The 18,662-nt window shown below is 35.5% G+C and overlaps 1 protein-coding gene across 25 annotated transcripts in view; it reads right to left on the bottom strand.

Annotated features, from left to right (window-relative positions):
* Positions 1–18,662, bottom strand: part of RBFOX1 (RNA binding fox-1 homolog 1) — an 853,949-nt gene that overhangs the window by 472,380 nt on the left and 362,907 nt on the right. The window contains exon 3 of one of the 25 annotated variants that reach the window (XM_068420339.1): positions 4,322–4,413. The exons of the other annotated variants lie outside the window; for them this stretch is intronic. The gene's annotated coding sequence lies outside the window, so the exon portion shown is untranslated. The remainder of the gene's footprint in view (positions 1–4,321; positions 4,414–18,662) is intronic. 25 annotated transcript variants of the gene reach the window in all.

The following is an 18,662-nucleotide window of genomic DNA, read 5'->3' as shown; positions in this document are numbered from 1 at the left end:
ACCTCTAATCTGAATCTCAATATTTACAAAGAAATCCATGATTATTGCTCAGACGTAGAGTTCAGAGTTTTACTTATTTATGATTCTCTTTGGAAACACTGTACCAACTGTAAACATCATAATTTGTGCTGGTAATAAATACTTACCTTGTTATTTCTGTACCGTTAACCTTTATCTTAATGATTGTCAGAGACACATTAGGTCTTGGAAAGTCAGCAAACAACACTTTGTTAACTGGGAAGGTACTGTCAGGATGAGAAGCAAATGACGAGATTGCTAAAAAAAAAACCCCACAAAAATCCCCAAAACCAAACAAACAAACTAACTAACTCCCCTAAAACATATATAGCCAAAATGTAATAAAAGAGGACACTAGAGTCAGTTTTATAACAAACATGGGTAATTCCTTCCATAGTCACTAGAATAATATAAGTGTAGAAAACTAGAAAACTCTTCCATATTGATACTTATACATTTTAAAATCTAGATATTAGGACAGAGGAAAGAAAACAGTAGAAAGTAAATACATGAGAATATTCTTAAATTGAGAATGCATACATGCATCAAAGTCTTGTTCTTGAAGCAATTAATATGAGACTTTAGACATATATACAACCAACTTTCAAGTTATTAAATAGAGGAAGGAGACCTTAATGTATTATTCCAGGAATATTATCAAATATTACCATTAAGATTTCACCAACACAAAAACCTCACAGCTTAGGCCCAAGAATGTGCCAATGAAAAAAGCCACATTAAACTGCGTGAACAAAAGAACTTCTAATTGCTTCACAGGGAAGTGCTTGTGTACCTCTAATAAAAAAAATTTTTCAAACTAGGTGGTCACACATTTTCAAAACGTATGTAACAGTGAAACATTATTGTATTTAATTTTTCTACCAATACAGATTTATGTGTGCCTAATACTCAGAATGCATGCTTTCCATACACTGAAGGAGAAATGGAAAAGGAATTGAAGCATCTATAAGAAAAAATTGTCAAAAGCATTTCATCAGCAACAAAGCAAGGCATTATAACATAAATTCTATACCTTAAGGGATTAACAATATCTTTCACCTCAGATTTTGACCAACGAAATGGAAGTCTAGCCATGAACCTGCTCAGCCTATGAATCAATCAACAGCACAAGCAAGGCAATTATATCTGTTTGCATACTTAGGCTTTAACTTTCCGCTAATGTGAAAGTGGCCATCCCTAAATCATGCTCCTAATGCAATGTTTTGAAACAAAAATTAAAGTACTTTTTGTTTCCTCAGTTCTTAGGCAACTCCTGCTTCTAGTGCCATATCATTGTCCTTGTTTTCAGGTACACTCTTAATTTCTCCAGACCAGCAAATATTCCTTTCTCAGTTCATCTTTTCATCTAGCAAAAATAAAATCAAACTATTTCTGGCTTTTACTCTTTCTTTTGCCGTTCATATTTGAATATGAGCATCTCCTGAAGCTGAATTGACTTTCTCATTTGTCCAACTTCTACTGCCAAATTGCCTATACTAAAATATTTTGTGTGATCAACAGACAGGCAAAATTTAAGACAACTTTAACACCTTTTGCCAGTATTAATTTGCTCTCAAGACAAATTTGAATTCAGTCCAAGGAAATGTAGATAGATGATTTTTGTCAGGGATAAATTAAAAAAACCCCAAACGTAAAGCAAACCTTGATGGTCACTAAGGTCACTTCTTGTGGATAATGTGGTTCTTCATAATTGATGTTTGCAATATATTGGCAGAAGGATATTTTTAGTAAAGATCTAATACGTGTTTGCAATATATTCAATACCTAGTGCCTTTCAATTCTGTGCTTCTACAGGTCACTTCATTTGTGGGAAGATAAAACCTTCAGTGTTACTAATAAAAAATGGGGGGGGGGGGTGGGGAGAAAAAAACCAAATACCTAAGATATAAGTTTGACAAACTGCAAATTTCTCAAGTGGAGTCAAGTTAAATCTAGAGAAGTATATTAGAATATGGCAACACTGACAACCTTGAAATCCATCATTATCTATCACCAATGGCCAATATAGTTTTTCCAGAGCAGAAGATAGTTCCACTTTCTCAATTGCAACATTACAGCTACATTCACAACTTAAAACAAATGTCACACGTCAAACATGTTGAACATGAATCATGCAGGAATTAATTCACATGTTAAATTGTAACGATGATGTATAAACTTGTATACTCACATGTACATATATACATGCATATTTGTACACTGGCCTAAGTTACTGTCAGTGTATGCATGTTATCTGTTACACTACTTTCACAACACATTGACTTATTACACACGACAGTGGTCTTTCTCTACGCAAGTATGAACAGTTTAGAAAACGAATCAATCAGATTTTATCATTGAAAAAGTTGGTGAGCAACCATGAAGCTTTCAACAAACTATATTGCTGTATATGTGATAGATATCATCCAGACATACTACATCTATCTGCAGAGGCTACACACAATTTTATGGCATAGAAATACTAACATATGCAACTGTTTGCATATATACATACATGTATTTCCTCATAACCATATTCTCATCCTGATCTTTAACTCAACACAACAACAAAATGTACAGGAAAATTATCCTTTAAAACATTAGAAAAGTGAAAGTCCATAATTCTCTTGTAGGCAATTTTGGACAATAGCTTCTATATTTATTGAGTAAAACAAAAGAAATTTTGGGGGTATGTGTGTTGAAGATTGTAGGTTCTTTTAGAAATAGAGAGAAATTAAAAGATTTTAAAATATTTTCATTTGATTTTTTTGTTGTTAAACACTGATTTTTCAACATTAGGGGAAACATTCTGAGACATTTAAAAATCTAATTCCATTAAAAACAGATTTAATATTTGGCTTTCAAAATATACATGTCACCTGTTAAAATTTATATTAAAGTTCACCGCTAATTTCCACAATTAAGCAATTACAGTTATAATCATTTCACACCTGCAATGCAATCAACTAATTAGAAAACTCCTCATTTGGGAATAGGAGATGGAGCATAAGGAGAGCAAATTCACAAAATACACTCAATAAAAATCTCTGATACTTTAAACCAAATGAATTTGCTAGGAGACAAAACAACGTAAAACTTCACTGAAAGGTTGTATCATGTCACTGTGAAAAGGCTTTTTCTTACACGCTGTCTCATGGTTGTTTCTTAACTTCATTTGAATCAAAAAAGGGGAAAGAGAAATAGTATCCCACCAGTTAAAGTAAAGTAAGCATATCAAAATACATGCAATGGGCTTATTAGTTCAGTTTTGACAGGTTGCTAAATGGGAACTCAGAGTGAAGAGCTGAAAGCATTCCACAATTAATTACCTCAACATGCACTGCCTGAGCTAGAGCCTGCAAAAGAACTGCTGACAGTACAAAATTCGCATTCCAGTGCTCCTCCCGCCTCTCCCAATTTACAGGAGAATAGGAAATCATGAACAATTGATACACTCTGTTAGCTCCTATCATGGAGGGTGAGCTCACATGTAGCCTTAGGGGCATCTTACACAGTTTAATGCTGAAAATAAAAGGTAATGTTCTTGGCAAAGAGCTGGGGGGATTAAATTTGGAAGGCTTGAAGCAGCTTTGAATTGTAGTCAATAAAAAAAGAACCAAATAGTAATTTTGTAATTTAACTGTGCTGGTTATGCCCAATGAGTCAGACACTTGTGAAATAAACCATGTAAATAGAAAAATGGCGCTTAACTCTTTCTGCAACGGTAGTGTATTTTCTCCCTTCTTTTTCCTCCTTCCCTTGTTGTTTCTTTGTTTCAATGATACTGTATGGTTACTTTCTCCAGTTTACTCTCTTGGGACAAATTATCATTCAAAGAGGAACTATGCCTTTCTGAAATAGCCTTTTTTAATTTCTTCTGTGCTGTGGACAACGGTGACCATGCCAACAGAGCTTGTAAAGATAAATGCCTCGCGACTGTTCCAAGCAAATTAAATGGGTGGCTCAGTATTATGTGCTGGTCCTACTGGAAACTCTACACTTAAGGTGACTCCCCTTCTGAACACGATGTCTCCCCTATACCATGACCTAAGCTGACGTGCACAGCCCTACATCAAATAGAAAATAAGTGAGATTTTGCATAATGCAGTGCTCACCTTCCCTTGTTTCTGGTCAGCTTTACGGAGGTGAAATGGACAATGGCCCCTACCAACTCCTCCAAATCTTTGGCAACCCTGCTGCCAAACTACGCAACTCTTGCGCTCCAGACAGAATCACGTTGATGATAAATAGGTTAGGCAGGATTCTATTCTGAAGTCCAAAAGCGCCTGGTGTCTGCACTTACCGGTATGTGAACAAATAAAGGCAGGAAAAGAGACCACTGAGTTCAGCCAGTACGGCTATTTCAGCACCGAACTAGGCATGTATTCCAGTATCCTGCAATAATAATAAAAAAGGCCTTCTTGTCAAGAAGCAAGCCAGCTCCACTGTCTGATTACATGATTAATCACTACATTAATTTGCCTGCCACTGCTTAAATTTAACATTTTTACAATTAAAACAGGAATTACTTTGGTTTCCATAATACAACTAAACAAGACATACATTATTAACCACTTCCTTAATTGTAACAATTTTTATGATTTTTCAAATTACTGAACTATGAAATGTCTTCTAAATTCTCCAAGCAATTCCAAGTAGAGGTAAAACTAAATTATTTTTTAAAAAAATGTACCCTTATAATTACCTCACAGTAGTAAATTATTCAGATTATCATTGTAGTGATTTAATAAGATCATAACCACATTCAGCCACATTTAGAAAATTACAGAACACTACAAAAACTAGTGCATTCTCCAGTGTTTCACTGGTTGCAATGCTGACTTTACGTTCACACTCTAGATTTTTGGCAGTTTATTAGTAGTTTGATTTTGGTGAAAAAAAAAAAAATCTATTTCAAAAGAGAAGGAACCTGTTAATAAAATGTAACATAAAAAATAACCCATAAAATTCCAGGTAATTGCGTGTGTTTTTACTGGTGAAATTCTTCAAAATCAGCAGTTTTCTGGATTTCTTTTTAAATTTTAATTATTGGCTTTAGAGAGAACATGAGTTCAACTAATTCTGAAAATCCCACCTGACCCATCTCAAATGCTTCCTGCTGTTAGTATCTACTGAGAATCTAATTTTACATTTCAAAACACTACTTCCTTTGCTTAAGAACAGTTATTTTAAAAAACACTAAGAGATTTTTTCTATAATACACAAACCTATGCACACAGACAAGAACTCCTGCTTCTTCTCTTCTGGCCCTGGAGTCCACAGGAGCAGCAGAATAACAGATGGAGGCAAGTAGGGCTTTGTCTTAGAAAATGTGTTTGAATCTGCATATGTTGAAAAATAAAGTAATGCTGGGTGACTATTCCCATGACTGTGTTATTAAACACAAGATGAGCCCCACCACAGCGACTTCCTCCTCTCGTTGTCTTTTTAAAGCAAAACTCGCTTAAATACTGTGCTGCAGGTGGAACGCAGCCAGTAGATACGCTCAGTGACCATCCAGCAGACCTCGGAGGAAGACTTGAAAGTCCCAGTGAAGCTTAGGCAGAAAATGCATGGAGCTGCTCAGCTGCCCAAGGTGATATCTGGATAGCAGCGGATTTTTATTTTGGTACTGCAGGACCTAATTTAATCTTTGTTCCACTTTAAGCCATCGCATAATTTTTTTTTTTTTTTTTTTTTTTGCACGAGACTAGAAGGTGAGCCCCTACGCTTTCATTATTTTGAAAAATGGGAGTTAGGTGCTTTTGGAAAACAGGATTCTGATGCCTCTTTTAAAACAATATATTAATATAAAGCTTGTTCTTTTATTAGTGATCTTATCATCAGTCTCAAAATACAGTTTTTGAAAGTGTTTTTAAAACCCCTAATTTTCTGTTCCTTAAGGTAATCACATAGAAGACTGACAGAACTCTAAATATTATATTGACTAATCACTTTAACCTCCAGAAAAACAAAGTTGTAAGTTTTCACAGTGCTTGGAGGGAAAAAAAAGTGAATGTAGTTTTAAACACAAAATAAGTGATACTTGGTAGGAAAATTTCTCCAATGTTTTGATTATACAAAAATAAAACTAACAACACTAATAAACATTAGGATTACCGGGGGGGGAGGGGGGGGAAGGGCGTGGAGAGCAGTTTTCAATGTCATTAAATGAATAACAAATTCTGTCATTAGATTATCTTTGAATAAAGCAACAGTTAGAATGCCTCATGTCATAATTCGGGATCTGGCTAACATAGTTCCATTTACATGTAATTGTGAACACCAGTAAACAGTTTCCTTGACATTAAGCTACTGGATAACACAAACTAAGATATTCTCAGGAACAAGTGTAAGATCTAATAATGGATCTCCATGAAGACAAAAGGTCTTCTTCTTACAGTAGGATACATTTTACTGGAACAAATGTGATACTAATGTCTATATGGAGCAAGTCTACTGTGTGAAACAAAGTGTTGTAAATGAAAATGTTTAAGTGCTTTGGCTCAAAATAAAAAAGAGCTTTCTAAGGGGAGGGGGGGGTTCTCTAAGCCAAAAATAATGCGTATTGCTGTTAAGAAACATCATGTAGGTGGCACTGACTGCTCATTCAGAATATAGGTATATTAATACTACATGATTAATAATCATCCTACAAAATATATTTATTCAAGTAACTGCAGTTGCTTACATGCAATGATAAATTTTAACACTTCTCTGTTTCAGAAGGAAACAGATAAGACTTCAGAATAAATAAATCCCAGAAATTTCAGTAGGTGCATCCTCAAATCCTCATAAAACAAATTAATTCATGCAATCGTGATAGAAAAATAACTCCATCATGATCAGTGCTCCCAGTCTAGAGATATTCAACAGTAAGATTTATCCATTCTAAATACACCTTGTCCATAAGGAAGTCAACATTTTGTGCTGTTTAGCACAGGACTTTGTCAATTTGAGGAGGGTACCCTCAATGGGAAATAGGCATCTCTGGTGCTGGAATCTAAGAATTACATTTAATTCTGTGTATCTATTCATGATACTACATTTATAAAATGGTGTACACATTCAGAGACCAAGAAAGTTCCTTATAGAATAGCACCCATTTTCTCCAGTTAATTATCTTCATTATTATTGTGTTGCACTTAAAAATAAAACTAAATGAATTAATTATTTACGTGGTTGCTAGAAAAAAATTGAATATTACTTGTAAGATTTGCCACCCTCGTTTTGTTTTCTCTTCATTTAGTAGTTTTGAAGATACTATTACACCTTCTACCCTTTTGGTTGTGCTTTTTTTTTTCCCCAGTCCTGTTACTAGAATTTTCCTTGTTTCAAGTGGAAAATAGATATCTGAACAGTAGGGTCTTAATCTACTCCATCCATTTTAAATTTTTTGCCCCTTTCACTGAACTGACTGACCCTCTAGCTCCCTTCAGTGTTGAACCAGCAGCGAATGTCGTTACCTTTCAATAAATCCTTTTTCCCATAGGTCACTCCTATTTGAAATGAAAAAAATCTGTCCCTGGTATAAATTCTTGTCATATTCAGCTAGTCTCTGATTCAAAGACAGTTACAAGAAAGAAATATATCAATTTCCACTCTATGTACCAAGAAATTCAGATAAAATAAGGAAAAAGAACATAAGGGTAATATGCAAGGGAAATGAACAGTAATATGGGAGAATTGTGCGGTGCAAAGGAAAGCAGCATGGTGTAATACAAGAGGAAGAAGTAGCAGATTATAAGAGACAGAATTGTTCAGGATGATGTGGAAACTTTTACAGACCTTTGCCCTTATGAATCATGTATGGAAGAACCAGTTGAGACTGCACGGACTGACAACTAGCAAATAAAATTTCATGGATGGTAATGCTTCCAGAGACCAAGGATAGCGAGGCTGACCTCACTGTGTTGTTTGCTAACATAATTAGCTTGTTTGGTTTTGGAAGAGATGCTTGCAAATTTTTTCATTTTCGTTGGCTGGCACACAGGGCCTCTGGAGTATACATCAAATGTTCTACTACCATTTTGACAAAGCACTTCCCAGCATCATTTCTGAGGCCCCTCATGAAATCTCAAAGATAGGTTTTCTGGTGGAATAAAAAGTAAAGCAAACAAATGCTTAGGGACATGGTTTAGCGGTGGACTTGGCAGTGCTAGGTTAACAGCTGGACTTGATGATCTTAAAGGTCCTTTCCAACCAAAACAATTCTACGATGCTATGATTCTATAAATAAAGTCACTCGTCTAACCTTACTAAAGCTTTATTTTTATTCGGCATTCTAAATATTAACTGTGCTTAAAGCGTTTCCTTGCACACTTTTCCATACCCCTGCCCACTTTAAGTGCTAGCTTGAATTTAGCTCCACTTGTGCAATGGCAATCGCATACGGGAGCTAAGGCTTAAGAGGACAATCTACAAAGCTATACAATAGGTTAATTCAAACATTCTTGCATGAAAATCATCAAAGAAAGAGTAATCTTCATTTTGCTGGTTGAACGGTAGTCTTCCCCAAGTTATAACTTAGGTCAACAGCACAAAACTTTCTGGTGTGGTTTAACCAATGTTTTGAACAAAAATGAGTTATTTCTTGCCAAAGGACAATCCTTACTCATATAAGTGTACCACTATTAGGGCTTTGTGCTGGCATAGGTATTTTAGTTAAGAGGCTGTAATTTGGGAGGGGTATTTTTTGATCCTATTCCTAACCAATACAGGCTATGAGCAAAAATCAGATGAACCAAGGCCGTGAAAAAACCCTACCCAAAAACTTTACACAGGTTCTTTTTGTGAACAGAGGAAGAAGGGACATTTGAGCTGAAAAGTATAAAAGATTCCAGACTGAAGAATATATGAACAAATACCTTGCAGTAAATCTTTGAGGAACTATTCATTTGTAAAGAACTGAATCTATCACAGCAAAATCTATTCAATGTCCTCATATTTATGCACAAAAAGTTGCACAATTTGAGGAGCATCAGATCTACTAAGCAAATTTTATAGGATGCAAGCACTCATATTTCTTTCAAGAAATCTTAGAAATAGTGCAGCCCTTCCTTAGGTACTACATGATGACTTAAACTTCTCTGTAGCTGAATTACTTGAGCCATAAATAATATTTGCTTAGTCCTTAGAGGAGTGCTGCCTCATTAAATAAGAACATTATAATTATTACGATCAGTTATTTGAAGAAGTGATCAAAGAATTACGAGCAATCAGCAAATCCTTCTAGACTGGAAACTAAGAAAGACTTGCACAGTGACACTAGGAAATTACTGACAGAGTTTAAGAAATAAAATCAGAGCACTCGATTCAACAATACAGAATGTGTGGATCTAGCAACTGAGAACCTGGTCTCCCTTGTCTACAAAGGAGACTGTAGTCAGAAGTGCTTTGAGGCAAGCAGAGTTCTCATATTCTTCAGCTATGGACGTATTTTCCTAGAATCTAGAGAAGTTTTATACCTCTCAAAGTTCCTCTCTCCCTTCAAAAAAATATTTGGATAATACTTATTGCTTGCCCTGAGTGTGCATCTGTGGGCTGAAGGGTATAATCTATGGTCCTTATGGCAGCCATAATTATTACAATTTCTTTTTTACAATAGATTCTAAAATAATGATATTAGCTCTATATCAGTTTAGGTAGAGGCTGAGAAGCTTCATTTATAGTTTATACATATACTTCTAAGTAAATATCCCTTAAAACAAGATTATTTCTGAAACTGACCTCTCACTGCATCTATATCTCATCGTTCACTAATTGTTACCACAAATTCGTGATATTCCTCTCTCGCTCCCAACATCAGACTATAGTTTTTCCTCTTTCTTCAAATGAACTGTTTGTGACACGATCTCTTTTGAACAAGATGTTTTTTTTCTCTTGCCCGAAAAGCAGTCTTATTTTCATTTCACATTGCTTAAGGACATGAAATTAAGGCTAACCCTACTGTACACTGAAGAAAATAACGTCCCTTGGATGTCAGTAGCAAAGCATGCACATTCTCCTCTTCTACCTCTACTGCCACACGCCACCCTTTCCAACTGATAACTCCATACAATATAAAATGAAGTTTTAATTAAGATTGAAAAGGTTAGATTGTGCTAACTAAAGCCTCCAATCTGTTAAAGGCAAATGAATCTTAAGGACTTTTTGGAACATCTTAAGCTATTATTTTAGCATCATGGGTCCAGTTTCAAAGAAACTGCTCAGCACAAAATGGGTTTCAAAAGCGAAAAAATGTCAATTAAATACACAAAAGACAAAATATTTAATTTTGAAAAAGGGTCGTCTTTCATGATTTTTTTATTTACTAGTTAAGACCCATTTATCAGACCATCCTAAGCAATCCTATTTCCAACTAACGTCTACTGAGTATCAGCAAATTTCCTGACTTTCTGTCTGTCATATTACGATTAGTTTGTCCTCTGTACTTCTCCAGAATATATGAACTCATACTAAGACCATTACTTTGGCATCATTTGATATAAAATTTTACTAATATTTAATTATTTCCTCAGTTACAAAAGAAAAGGAAACTATTAACAATAAGGAGGATAAATGCATTTTTTAACTGCCAGTAGCATAAAATTCTTCTTCAGAACAGGTCTAGTATTTTGAGGTTTATTTTGGCAATTAAAATTGAAGCAAAAAAAAAAACCAAAACCAACAACAAAAAAAAACAAAACCAAAAAAACCCCAAAACAAAACAAAAAAAGAAGCTTTTGTAAGAAATTGATCCATCTCGCATAATAAATACTCAATGCAAAAGTCAGGGAGTCATAAATGGTAGCAATCAATTTGATTCCAGCATTAGCAATATATGTCAAACGGAGTCTATTCAGCCCTGCTTCCAAAAAATGCATATTACTCTGCTGCCTTTAAGAAGAGTATGCAACAAGAGTAGAATGATTCTGTCTGTGATCAATGGCACAGGCATGCTGAATAACCTCCCTGTGATTTTTATGTAGGACTTACCTATATTTGTCTTTTGTAAACATTTGTATCACGAATATTGAAGTATTTTCCTACAGAAGCATCATGGAGTTTAAGCTACCACCAAGTAAGAGGGGGAAAAAAAGGAAGAAAAAACCCATACAGCCCTTGTAATAAAATTTGCAATCTGGAATCCACTTTCTTAAGATCAGATTACTTACACAATTCACTTGATACAAAAGGTACCTACGTCTAAATCCATACCTAAGCTAGGGTTTTCATGTTGTTTCATGGTAATAGAGTAATTGTCCCAAACACACTGGAGAATCAACAAAAAGGTGGGTTTCTACACCTCACTCAGGTGGCAGGACCAAAATATACATAGAAAATCGTCTATTTAGGTATATATCAGCATAAAACTAAGGCTGAGCTCTTCAAAACGTAGAAGTAATACACATGCAAGATCCTTTCTCTTATTAAGGGCTTCTAAATAAGAAGAGTACATGGTATTTTATATCTAAATGCCATATTTAAAGAGAAAACAACAATCACAACAACAAAACAAAGGGAATAAAAATATAATATTCATATACTACACTAAATTAATGTCGTGTCTAAAAACAAAGCATAGATTATGTCTTTGATAGTTGGAGAGATTATTCATGTGAATTTAAAGGACAAATAAGTGTGCCATATACCAGCAAACTAAGCTGAATTTAAACAAGAAGAAAAACTTCACTAAAAACATAGATAAAAGCTAATTGAAACAGTTACAGGAGTGCAGAGAAGACAAATCCAATACTGTCAAAACACCACAAGGTCTGGCATTTCAGTATTCTCAGACGGTCTTTTTTGTTTGATTAAAATTTCACTTCATCTTTCTGTCCATATTAAAAGGAAGCTATTTGTGCCCAGAGCTGTTCAATAGCAGCAGCGGCGTGTTACCCTTCAGCATGTTTATCGCGTCAGTCAATGTTTCCACGCCGGAGTGTTTCAGAAGTGCAGTTTCAGCCATTGTGCAGTGACTGAGTCAATGGGGTTAATGGTGGCAATGAATATAATCACTTTGTGGCGGCAAAGGATGTGTTTAAAACACTTGAGTTAGTCTCCCACCTGTGTTCCTTTCTTTTAAAAAAAGATACCTGTGATAGTCTCAAAAGAGATGCAAATAAATTAATGTGTGTGAAGAACAAGCTCTGCCTCTCTCACCACTTGCACTCTGCCTTTTCCAAGGTAGACCATTTATTATGAGGAAACTGTGCCTATTCTGGGGACAGCAAAAGCTTCAGTTCCAGACAGTTTTCATCTTTCCCCTTAAAACTATTCACCTCAAATTATTTTCATTCACCTAAACCACTATTTTTTTTCAGGCCTCTTGAATACCCTGCAACATCTTCAAGAGAGGTAGGCTGCCATTTCTAAAACCTAGGATTCGATCATCAAAAAGAAGTGATGCTATAGAAACAGACCCCTAATCTTCAGCTGACATATTGAACACCTATGATTACAGACACAAAATTCAAACTCTTTTAATTTCTGTGCTGCACCTTTATTGGCATTTAAAAAAATAAACAAACCATTCTACAGCTGCTAACTGAACCATATGAGCATTACCTCACTCCCAGTCACCAAGTATTTACCTGCATATTCCTTCAATCATGGGTGCAAACATATCTTATTGTACTAGTATAAAGCACTCCACAAGAAGTGATGAATTGTACAAGCTAGTATATGAATTTTAAAAGCTGAGAAATAGTCATCCAGAGCCAGGAGATACTAATAATTTGAACTTCAGCAATCAAATCAGTGAAATGTTCAGACTCTGCCATGATCTGACCTTGGGGGCTGCTTTCCTGTAAGAATTCTGAACTTCCATGCATAAACCAATTGTCAATATCCCATCCCAGAAGCCTGGACTCATACTCTTTAACTTGTTTTCCAATAAGCTGCAAGGCATAAAAAAAGAGAAATAAAATATATGTTATCAACTGTTTGCTACATCAGTTGTGGAATATCAAGTTGAGGGCTGCAAACCTTTTCTCCCAGGTAAAAACTGTCCTTGTCTTAAGATACCAGGAGATACCTGAAGCTCCAGGATTAAAGCAGAGGTTAACAATGCCAGTTGTCCTAAGCACGAAGGCAAATCATATCTCTTTAGGGACTGGTAGACAAGCAGAGATGGGAGAACAAACCACTACAAATGAAATCGTAGCTTCTTTCAATAGCTAATTTATTTAGTTGCCTGCTCCAGTAAAAGCAAACAATGCTTGAAATAAAGTCCTTTGACACCTCCCCCCTGCCACTCTAAAAAGGTAAAACCTGTTTAACTGCAATAAAATATTACACTGCCCACACAATATTCTACTTGGGAAGGGCATGTGTGAAATGTCTTGCAATAGCTACAAGTTTCTTAGCTTAAATATTAGATTACAATAACTGATAGGGATAAAAACTTCAGAAAGTTTGAAGGGCATCTTACATGTTACTTTCTGGGGAAGAATGAGCCAAGTGAGAGAAAATATCATCTATTGTTAATAACTGTAATCTTGGCAGAAGAATTGAGCTAAGCTTTCTAAGCAAAATCCAGTTTAACCAAGCAGGGAACATTACCTCTTGTGCCCTGGAGGGAACAAGTAACACAATACCCGTCCGAGTCAGAGGAGGGAGGGAGGAAGAAGGAAGGAAAATGCATTTTCTAAGTTTTGACCAGTGAACATGCACTAGACTAGACCATACCAGAACTACAAAAAGCAAGTCTGATAAAAAAATGGATTAAGGAACCAGACACTGTGAAGTTCTGCTTCACATAACAACCACAGATTTTGCTCTCAGATGAACAACTGAGACCTGTGTAGAAATGAAGAACAGCAGAGAAATGCACCAATGCAACGTGTCTCCAGCAGTACAGCCAGGACAGAAACTCCGCAGGAAGGCAGCAGAGACAGAACCATCTGCTCTCTTTCATATTGCATCCTCCTTGACTATAATGGGATTACTGAGCACAAAAGACAGCAGGTATAATTTATAACTCACCATATGATCTGTGACAAATATGCCATCCCTCTTAGACCTACAGACCTATTCAGGATGTCTCCTTATGATATAACATGATCTATCACTAGCCCCATTAAAATAAATAGGAAACAGTTTATCAGTTAGGATACTGAAAACAGGGATGAGCAAATTCAAATTTAGTCCCATGTTATCCCCTATTTTTAGGCCACTGTGTGCCTCAGTCCATGGGTTATATACAGCAGCCTCTCAAACTGCTCGGCAAGTAAAACAGGACATTTAATAGTTATGTTGAGGATAAGGATAAAGCTAAAAATAAATTTTGGAAGTTTGCTTGGCTTTAAACAAAGATTTATGCAAATATTAAGTGTTGGGAAATGATGACTTGATGAAAACCTCAAGTGTAATTTTCTAAATTTTATTACTGCCATACAGTTTTGCTTACTGATCACAGAAAATCCACAATATTTTGATAAATGTTTCATTTTTAATAGTTTCTGAGAAATCAAAGTGTGGGTGAAAGGTCTATTAGGTTACAATTTCAGTACTGTTAATTTAAGTAGGGGATGCTGAAGGAACAACATCTAATAGAATTTGAGTACCAAATTAGTGAATTACAAGATGAGGCTCAATAGATTTGTACAAAATATTTCAGAGCTGTAATGATCGCAGTTCTTGTTCTATTTGCTACATTATAGCCATATGCCCTGTTCTCATCATTAGGACATTATTTTACTCTTTAGTCTAAAATCTATGTGCTTGAGCAAAACAGCTGCTTTGCTTTCCGCTGGCCCATCTTCCATGCCCTGACATAAAAAGCACCATTTATATGCTACGGTGACAGTCCAGTTGAGAGCAAAAGTGTATCAGTGTTTACTGTACTTTTCAGAAGGAGTAAAACTCATAAAAAGTTTTTATTATCATAAGTGGCTGTTAATGGTGACATAATGAAATGATGAAGCATTTAGCTTACAACTACACTAAATGTACGGTGGCGCAGCTCTGTGAAATGAAAATAAAGCTCTTCAGAGGTGTGTCTCCTTTTATGACAAACCAAGCTCATTATTTCATTGAAGTGATATACTGATGAACATAGACAACGAGGGGTACAGTATTAGTCAGGGAAAGAATATAAGTTTCTAGTTCTTTGAAAAGGTTTATTTTTCAGCCAACAGAATAAACAAGCATTGAGAATATTGTGCATGCAAAGGTTATGCAAAGACTATGCAGAAACCTCCTCCTGTGAACTTGAAATACAGATTAACTATATTTTTGTGAAAAACAGAGGGAAAGTACAGATTCTTTCCAGAGACATATGCAATTGAGGCTTACAATTATTCTCAGAGGTGCAGGTAGTGTGTGAAGAAGTAAAAAGAGACGAACTTCGTTTCGCATAGCTCCATGCACACACCGCTGCTGGCTTGCCTATTTGATGCTGTCTAATAATTTCTAATTTTCAAAGATTTCAGCTACAGAGAAGCAGATACTTCTCCATTCAGTTTTATATCTCTGTTTCCGGATTAACACAGAAGTGGTGAATATTTACTCCCTGAATATTAGAACAGAACAGACATGAAAGATACTGCTCCTAGCAAAGTACTGTCTCCTATTATCTTTAGCACAAAGTAGACTGCTGTTATTGTGAATGTGAATTCCAAGATCTCCAGCCCTGAGACATACTATTATACTACATTGATACTTTTCCTCAGAGAGAAATAAATACAGTAATTTCAATGAGTATTCCCTTGCATACTTTGCATTTTGGGACACAGTATTTAACAGATATGAACGTTAACAGCATGAAGCTTACAGAAACTGTAATGGGTAAAGCACCACATCTTTTGGCCATGAAAATAAGTAACAGAAGAATATTACAAGTATGAGACAACCAACTGTGCAAATGTACAGACTAATGGTATCTAATCACTCAACAAAAAATGTGTAACATTTGAATAGCAATTAATATCTGGTCTGAGTTCCAGTCTTGCTCTAATATGTGGAAGATCAAGTCCAAATGGTTTATTTTCTTGAGATGAGTATTTTAAGTAGATTAAACTTTCAGTTTTTTTCCCAAATATTTAATATGTATGATGTCTGAAGCTGCTAAATAATATGCAAGTTGGGAATACTGAGGCACAAGGCACATAAGTGATTTCTGTGACAGTAACTAACTAGCAGAGACAGATTTAGAACACCTGTACTTCAGAGCTTTCACAGAAATCAGACAGAAGGGACCAAGTCATCCGGTCTGACATCCAGTCCACAGGCCATTAAATCAGTCCCAATATACCTTAGAGAGGGCAGGAGAAGAGGTGGAAGAAATAAAAAGGCAGAGACAAGAGCAGGGCAAATAACAAACACCATTCCCCAATTGGCGGGGAGTTGATTATACAATACACGTCCAGCTGATACCAGAGGACAAACTATTTTCTTTGCTGCAGACAAGGCCCAAAGAAAAAATAAAGGTCCCAGACGACCTGAGAAAAAAAATACATTCCTGTCCTGTATTTGGTCAACTGTTATTAACACTGGCATATGAACAAAACACAGCAGCTAGACACCAGAGGTATTTTCATGCTTATCTATTTCTAGCTGGGTCTATTCTTTGATGCTTCAGGGAGAATAAAAAGCAACAAGCCCCCTTGCCCTTACTGAAGCAAATGCAATGGAGGAATGCATTGCATCTTAAGAGAGCTGGAGATATATATTCTTTGTGTATACTTTGAAAAGTGTTGTCTTAATGCAGAGCTGAAGTATTCTCAGGACATTCAGAGCAATGCAACATTCCCCAGAGCCAACAAAAGCAAGGACTGACAGGAGGGAGTCAGATCCAGAGGTTCTGAGGCCAGCAAAAGTCTATCACACCCAGCTAGTCTAACGTGTAAGGTCAGAACACAACAGAAGCCATCTTCTCCTGGACCCATCCTATTAGCAGGTAATGACATTATGCAAGCTCTGTCTGACCAAACCATATATATCCAGCTAAATTCCTCCTGCAGAAGAGGTTTTCCCACTTGTTCACCTGTAATCTGATACAGTGAAAGTATTTTTTAATTTAGGGAAAACATAATGTAACCAAAGATGTCCTTTATTTCCTCTAGAGGTGGAAGAACAACATTAGACTATACAAGGGGAAAAACATCACCTTGAAAAAAATTAATTTTTGCTACATGGAAATGGAAGGGATATAATAATTTCAGTGGGGTTTTACACAGAACAATGGAATGTAGCTTTCATCCCCTAACAACTGATCTCAAAAATTTATGAGATATAAATAATGATCACAAATTTTTTTTATTTTGTGATTCATTCATGTGTGTTTCCTTTAACTACTATAAAAGGAATTTCCTTCTGTTTTTCGAATATCATTTGTACTTTTCATACAGGTTTTCTCCTTCTAGAAAAATTTTGTTTCCAAATTTTGAGTTCTTACCTTAGCATGAACTAGATTAATTTTATTCTTCATCTTGAATTTCTCCTATATAGTAAAAATGATCATATCAAATCACCCCTATAAAAGCCAGACACCTTTACTGATCTTCATCCTTTGTATTAATAGCATAACAGGGATTCCCCAGTATCATGCTTCTAGTTGCACAGTTAATATTTTATTGTATTGCAAAAAAAATGAATGGCAAAATTCATTCCTGAAAGGTAGAAATTTGCAATTAATGCAATGTAATAAATAACTTCATTCATATAAGTGGCTGAATTCAGGCAGCAATGTCTCTAACAAATATTAAAAAAGACTGATCTACAAAAGTTATAAGTGTTCATTAGAAAATTTTGCTGAGCACTGTAAGACAGCTATTTAATCTTCTAAGCTAAAGGAAATAATAACCATTAAAATCCTCATCAGTAATTTTATCTTTGAAGAACAGCCACAAGAGCAACATTAAGAGATGTACTACTCAGGGATCAGTGAAACTCAGAAGGTGTAACAGTTCGGTTTATTTTGAATACGTATTTAAGGTCTTGTCTTTAATCAGCTACTATTTATAGATTCTACCAATTAATCCTAGTTACTTTCTGAGTCAACCATGTTGACCCAAAAAGACTTAAGTGATCCCTCTGAATTCAAAGACTGTAAGCATCATTTTCAGAATCTAGGGTTTCTTTTATACCTTATTCAAATTTCTGAGGTATGGCAGGCAAGGTAGAAATCATGATCTCTGCCAGACAGTATATGATATAGGAATAATTTCTTCCATTGCTCATCTCCCTGTTTTTAAGAAAACATTTAAATACTTTAGTTCCAGGCCTTGGTTTTTTAAAGTAGATGGGCAGGATGACTTCTTGAGGTCCTTTCCCAAGGCATTTTCTATGTAAAAGTTAGTCTTTGTTACTTACACCTCACATTTTCAATAGGCAAAAAAGAAGGTACTTTTGTTTCCATTTCATGAGCAGGGAACAGAACCACAGTGGTTAATAAGTCTTGTCTGAGTTTGGCATACCAGGAATTCAACGTAGCACTGAATTAAAACTCATTCTTCTGCACTTCAGTCCAGCACCTTCACACAACAAACTAATTTTCCTTCACAGAAATGCAATGTTTTTGCTTCATCTCACGGGAAGCGGCAGAGAGAAATTCTAAATACCATGAAAGAAATACATGATTTTTGGTCAAATTTGTGTAAATTTCAGGTCGTTTCTAATTTAGTTGTTCTACAAGAATGCTTTATGCATATCCTACAACC

The sequence above is a fragment of the Nyctibius grandis genome, chromosome 30 (assembly GCF_013368605.1).
Source record: "Nyctibius grandis isolate bNycGra1 chromosome 30, bNycGra1.pri, whole genome shotgun sequence".
NCBI lineage: Eukaryota > Metazoa > Chordata > Aves > Nyctibiiformes > Nyctibiidae > Nyctibius > Nyctibius grandis.
This window is presented reverse-complemented; position numbering and strand designations above follow the sequence as displayed.